Below are 6,421 nucleotides of genomic sequence, written 5' to 3'. Positions count from 1 at the left end.
AAGGCCAGAGGCATTTCATAACTTAGCCAGGGCACAGCCAGGCATGGTGAAGCTGAGCTGAGAGCCCACAGTCTAAGTCCCCATCTCCAACATCACACCACATTCCTCCTGAGGTGGGGCCATCATGGTGGTGAACCTTTTTGGAATCCCCAAGGGAGATCCTAGGAGGCTGTGTTGTAAGGGAAAGAGCACTGTATTGGAGTGTGGAAGCCTGGGTCTACCTCCCACTCCACCACTTATTAAATAGGGCCCTTGACAAATCCTTTACCTCACTGAGCTTGATTTCCTATTTGGTGAAGTTGAATAATAATTGTGCCTATCTCTTTGGGCTGTTTGGGATGGCAGGTAATAAAGTCCAGCATATAAAGCACCTCTCACAATGTTTGGTTCCCACAAGGGCTCAATAAAGGCCAGTTTTGTGATGCTATTGGCAATGATGATGATGATGATGGTGGTGATAATGATGATCGTGATGATGATGATGTTAATAATGGTGGTAGTGATAATAGTGGTGATGTTGGTGATGATGAAGGTGATTATAATTATGTTGATGATGGTGATAATGACACTGGTGATTATGATGATGATGATTATGATGGTAATGATAATGGTGGTGGTGATGATGATGGTGGTGATGGTGGTGATGGCGATGTCAATGATAAAAGCAATTACGAGGATGATCAAAGAGGAAGAAGAAAATGCAGGCAGAAAACCACAAGTGACAACTGACCTCCCACACTATAGTGATGCCATCATAGTGTTGTGACTGTCTCCTCCAGAGCCCTGCTCCTAGCTGCAATTCATTATGTTTTTATGTTGTGTTGGAATTATGTTGGACCCTCACTAGATGATAATTTCCCTGACTTCAGAGACTGAGCCTGTTTCATTCATAGCTCTATCCCAGCACCCAGCTTAGTGCCTGGAACATGTCAAGGGTGTAACAAGCATATGTCCACTGACTTGAGGAGGAGGCAGAAATATAGGAATTAGCTTCCTCATGGGCCCTCATCCTTGAAGATCCATAGACTTCTCTCCTCCCACTGTTCCTCTGCTCAGACTCCCCATTCATGAGTCTCAGAGAGAACACTGAGAGGGTTTGGAAATCCTCAGAGAGCCATTTTCTTGCAGGTTTGGCCCCCTGAACTTCCTGCCTGCCCTAGGTTGGACAGCTCATGCACCAAAGTAATCAGTGACTATTTGCTTCTTGGTGATCTTGACTTTTTCTGGTGGGGAGGCAATATTCTTCCTGAGTTCAAGGGGTTTAGATAGACTTCCAGATTCATGAGGCTCCCTCCAGGGATGTCCACCATAAGCTCTCATTAGATGCCTCCTGGAGCCCCTCAGAATGCTGAAGATAATGCCTTCTCTGATCTTCTGGATGGCATGGGCTTGCTAGGGGGTAGCTGGAGCATGGCAGGGCTGGAGGACAATTCCATTGTGCCCCTCCATCTAGGGTGTGGTCCATTCCCTCCTCTGTTGTCTCCAGCATGGGTTTACACCCTGTATGTCCCCATCTCTATGCATTTGATCTCCAAATGAGGGTCAAATTTGCACATCCAGCCTTTGCGAAGGTCAACGGCACTCATTAGTGGAGGCCTCAGTCTCTCTGCAGTGACCCCTACTCTCCCACAGCCTGCAGTCGTCAGGCTGGAACTAAGTCCTATGTTTCCGGTTCCAAACAAGGATGAGGAAAGAGTTTTGCTCTGCTGAATGCCAGAGTGACTTAAGGATTCATTTCATGCATTGTCACTGACGGTTGTGAGCAAAGATGAGAGGAAAGCACTTGCCTGTGTGTTGCCAGGCTCCCTTCTGAGGGCAGAGGTGAAGTCATTTAGCAATGGAGTGTGAGGGACACAGGGTCAGGAAGACAGACAGGCATCTTTAATTTACTGACAAGGAAACTCACATCCAGGGAGGTAAAGAGGCAATATTCTTCCCGAGTTCAAGGGGCTTAGATAAACTTTAGAATTCATGAGGCTCCCTCCAGGGATGTCCACCATGAGGTCACACAGCATATTGACAGCTGAGCTAGGACCAGACCTCAGTTCTCCCAGCCCAGTGCTCTTTCCAGGGTACCACACAGCCCAATATCCACCTTCTAGAAAGATGTTTACCTGTGTTTTATTGACTAGGCAAAGGCATTCGACTGTGTGGATCATGACTAGTCATGGATAACATTTTGAAGAATGGGAATTCTGGAACATTTAATTGTGCTCATGAGGAACCTGTACATAGACCAAGAGGCAGTCATTGAACAGGACAAAGGGATACTGCGTGGTTTAAAGTCAGGAAAGGTGTGCATCAGGGTTTTATTCTTTGACTATACTTATTCAATCTGTATGCTGAGCAAATAATCTGAGAAGCTGGACTATATGAAGAAGAACGTGGCATCAGGATTGGAAGAAAGCTCATTAACAATCTGTGATATGCAGACGACACAACCTTGCTTGCTAAAAGTGAAGAGGACTTAAAGCACTTAATGATGAAGATCAAAGACCACAGCCTTCAGTATGGATTACACCTCAACATAAAGAAAGCAAAAATCTTTACAACTGGACCAATAAGTAACATCGTGATAAATGGAGAAAGATTGAAGTTGTCAAGGATTTCATTTTACTTGGATCAACAATCAATACCCATGGAAGAAGCAGTCAAGAAATCAAAGGATGCACTGCATTGGGCAAATCTGCTGCAAAAGACCTCTTTAACGGGTTATAAAGCCAAGATGTCACTTTAAGGACTAAGGTGTGCCTGACCCAAGCCATGGTGTTTTCAATCTCCTGATATGCATGTGAAAGTTGGACAACGAATAAGAAAGACTGAAGAAGAATTGACACCTTTGAGTTGTGGTGTTGGTTAAGAATATTGAATATACCATGAACTGCCAAAAGAATAAACAAATCTGTCTTGGAAGAACTATAGCCAGAATGCTCCTTAGAAGCAAGGTTGGTAAGACTTCGTCTCACATACTTTGGACATGTTATCAGGAAGGACCAGTCCCTGGAGAAGGACATTATGCTTGGTAAAGTAGAAGGTCAGAGAAAAAGAGGAAGACCCTCAACAAGATAGATTGACACAATGGCTGCATCAATGGGGTCAAGCGTAACAACAATCATGAGGATGGTGCAGGACTGGGCAGTGTTCTGTTCTGTTGTACATGGGGTCACTATGAGTTGGAACCTATTCGACGGCACCTAACAACAACAACAAGGTGTAGGGGGTCAGGCGGAGGGAGGCCAGAGTGGGGTGGGCTTGGTCGGGGTTGGGCAATGGGGAGAGGATGCAGAGGGCCCAGCCCCATGCACTCCCCGAGGACCTGGCCTGGCCTCCCTGGTTTCCTGCTGCATCTGCAGGGCCTGACATGGCAGGTGCTCAATGAACATCTGTTCCCTGCAGAGGCCCAGACCCTGCCCCCTGAGCTGCCAGGGCTGAGTGTGGAGGTGTGGGCTGGGTATTCACTACAGCACATTCCCTCTCTCCTTCCCCATGGCTGGCGGTCACATCCTTAAAACTCCTGTTTTCCTCCTAACAGCTTACAACTTGGCAAAGACTTGGAAATCCATCTGAGCTAAAATAAATAAATACATAGATTAAAAACACGGCTGGTTTTCCTCTGACTTCTCAGTTATTGATCTAATCATCATTCCCACTTTTCCAATAACCTTAAATCACCAGCCATCTGTATCCTCCCTCTGCCTCCCTTCAGGACAGAAGGGCACCACCTCTTTTGGAAAAAGAAGGAAGATTGAGGAGCCAATAATTGGGACACATCACCTGCCTCCAAGGGGACAGAGCAGCCGAGAAGAGACTGAATGCAGGACGAGGGCTGAGCTTGGTGTGGGGCACGTTCTCCCCACACTCAGGGCCACAGTGTGTTGACATGTGCTGCACCCCGACTCCGGGGACCCAGGGCAGTCACATGGCTGGTCGGCCTGAGTCAGAGTCCAGCCGGTCAGAGTGTAGTCACAGGTACTGAAAGTCTGCTGTGGCCGTCGTCATCCGTGCTCTCAGGAGACGTTGTTGAGCACCTGCTCTCTGCAGGCACCGTGCTAGGCACTGAACACAGCACCACATGGAGCCGACACCCTAGTGCAGCAGACAGACTGGAAACTGATAAATGAAAAAGTATCTAAGCATCAGGAGATAATAAGCCCATGAGGAAACACAGAACAGGGTGAGGGCAGCGAGGAGTGGAGGCCAGGGAGGTCTCCGAGGAGGGGACATCTGAGCCACACCCCAGAGCACCCTCTTCTGACACCAAGTTCTCTCCCCCTGTCAGCATTGTCCTGCCAGAGGAGTCCTGATGCACAACCTTCTTGGCAAGGCGCTGGCATAGCCTCACTCTGCCCGGTCCCCTCACCTGTGCCCTGGGTGGGGCTGCTCTCCAGCCAGGTGGTGAGGCCGGAAGGGTAATGTGCAAAAGGGCTCCGAAGACCTCACTTCCGGGCCTGGGTTGAGTCCTCAGCATGCCGCTTGGGGCCTCTCTTCTCCATCCCATTGGCTGTTCTTATTTAATTGCCGCTGCCCCCACTCACCCACCCCCACTGACATCCCTCCATTTACTACCTCTATGACCATCCCACCCACCACTGACATCCCTCTATCACTGCCTTTGCAGCCAGTTCTCTGTGATCATCTAGGAAAGCAGGGGGGTGGCCTCTCATCCCCCGTCCCATGGGAGCTCAGCAGTTAACAAGCACAAGTCCAGAACTGGCCAGGCTTGGGTCTGAAGCCTGGCTTGGCTGCTCACCACTTGTGTAAACTTGATCATGTTTCCTCACCTCTCTGAGCCTCAGTTTCCTCACCTGTGAAGTGGGCATGCTAATGGCACCTGCCTCTCAGGGGTGGCAGATGGAACATAGCATGCCGTGAGCCCTCCTGGAGCATTTCCTCTGTGTAGTGAGTGACGTCACAGCCCTGTCTTCCTCCACCTGAGCCACAGCACCTCCCTTATCTCTAAGCCTGCCCTCCGTGTCTCAGCCAGCTGCTGCCACAACCCCCTCACTAGTCCCCCTGCCTCCAGCCTCCACACTCCAGGCTGTCTCAGAGAGATGTTTTCTTAGTCACAAACCTGATCCCATCAATCTTGGCTTAACAGTCCTTTTTCAATGGCTCCCATCACCATCACCTACCTAGTAACGTCCAAGCCCCTTAGTCTGGCAGCAGGGGCAGCCCCAGAACATCCACATGGGAGGGCTCCGGGGCAGTATCTCGTGGGGGGAGGGGTGAGAACTTGTCTTAGTTTTTACTTAGATTGTATCTTACAGATGAACCAAAATAGCAAAGTTTCCTAAAGATGCTCTTATGTGTTCTTCACCTACAGATTTAGAAGATGTCACTCATCCATACCATCCATACCATCAATATCATCATAATCATCATCATCATTACCATCATTAATCTTTGGGATGGCTTGTCAGGATACTGATTTGCTTTTTCAACAATATGTCTACAAGTATTCATTGAGCACCTACTACGTGCCTGGCATTGCTCGAGGAGATTAAGGTGTGACTAAAGTCTCCTAGGCCACCTGTTGGGGCTGCTGCCACCTGAATTTATTTTCCTCCATGATGTAGCCCTGCCCACCTCTGCAGTCACACTCCCCACCCTCACACAGTATTCTCCCCCCCTCATCTCTTCTCACCTGGGCATCCCAGGATCTTCACAGAATTCACGGAATTGTAAACCCTATATTGGAAGGGACTTAGGAGATCATTTACATCCCGCCTCCCAGCCCCTGCCACTATCCTGGATGCAGCTCAGAGTTTACTCCCTCCACTTTTCAGAGACTCCAACCAGGCCCTGGGCCTCCTGGAGCAGTGTGGTTTCTATTAAATAACTGAGTGCTTCATCAAGAGTTTATTGAAGCCACCCATGCTCCAGGCTCTAGGCATCTTTCTCTAGAGGTGGAGAAGGACACATAGATACACCCTAAGGATGCAGGTGATTAGTGTTTTCACAGAGGTACCACCTCTCCAGATTGAGGAGATCTGCGAAAGCTTCCCAGTGGAGGTGACACTTAATTTGGACCTTGAGCTAAAAGTGCATTATTGTTTCTAAAAGGAAACAGGTGCAAGGGTGGAAGATGAGGTCACTCCAGGCAGACGAAGCAGCAAGAGCAGTTAGGGAAGCATCACCATTAAAAGCAAGAGCTTTACCATTAGAGAAATGCAAATCAAAACTAAATGAGATACCATCTCACCCCACCAAGGCTAGCATTAATCCAAAAAACACAAAATAATAAATGTTGGAGAGGTTTCGGAGAAACTGGAACACCTATACACTGTTGGTGGGCATGTAAAATGGTACAACCACTTTGGAAATCGATTTAGAGCTTCCTTAAAAAGCTAGAACTAGAAGTACCATATGATACAGCAATCCTGCTCCTTGGAATATATCCTAGAGAAATAAGAGCCATCAC

The sequence above is a fragment of the Trichechus manatus genome, unplaced genomic scaffold (assembly GCF_000243295.1).
Source record: "Trichechus manatus latirostris isolate Lorelei unplaced genomic scaffold, TriManLat1.0 scaffold00015, whole genome shotgun sequence".
Classification (NCBI taxonomy): domain Eukaryota; kingdom Metazoa; phylum Chordata; class Mammalia; order Sirenia; family Trichechidae; genus Trichechus; species Trichechus manatus.
Note: the sequence above shows the minus strand (reverse complement) of the source record.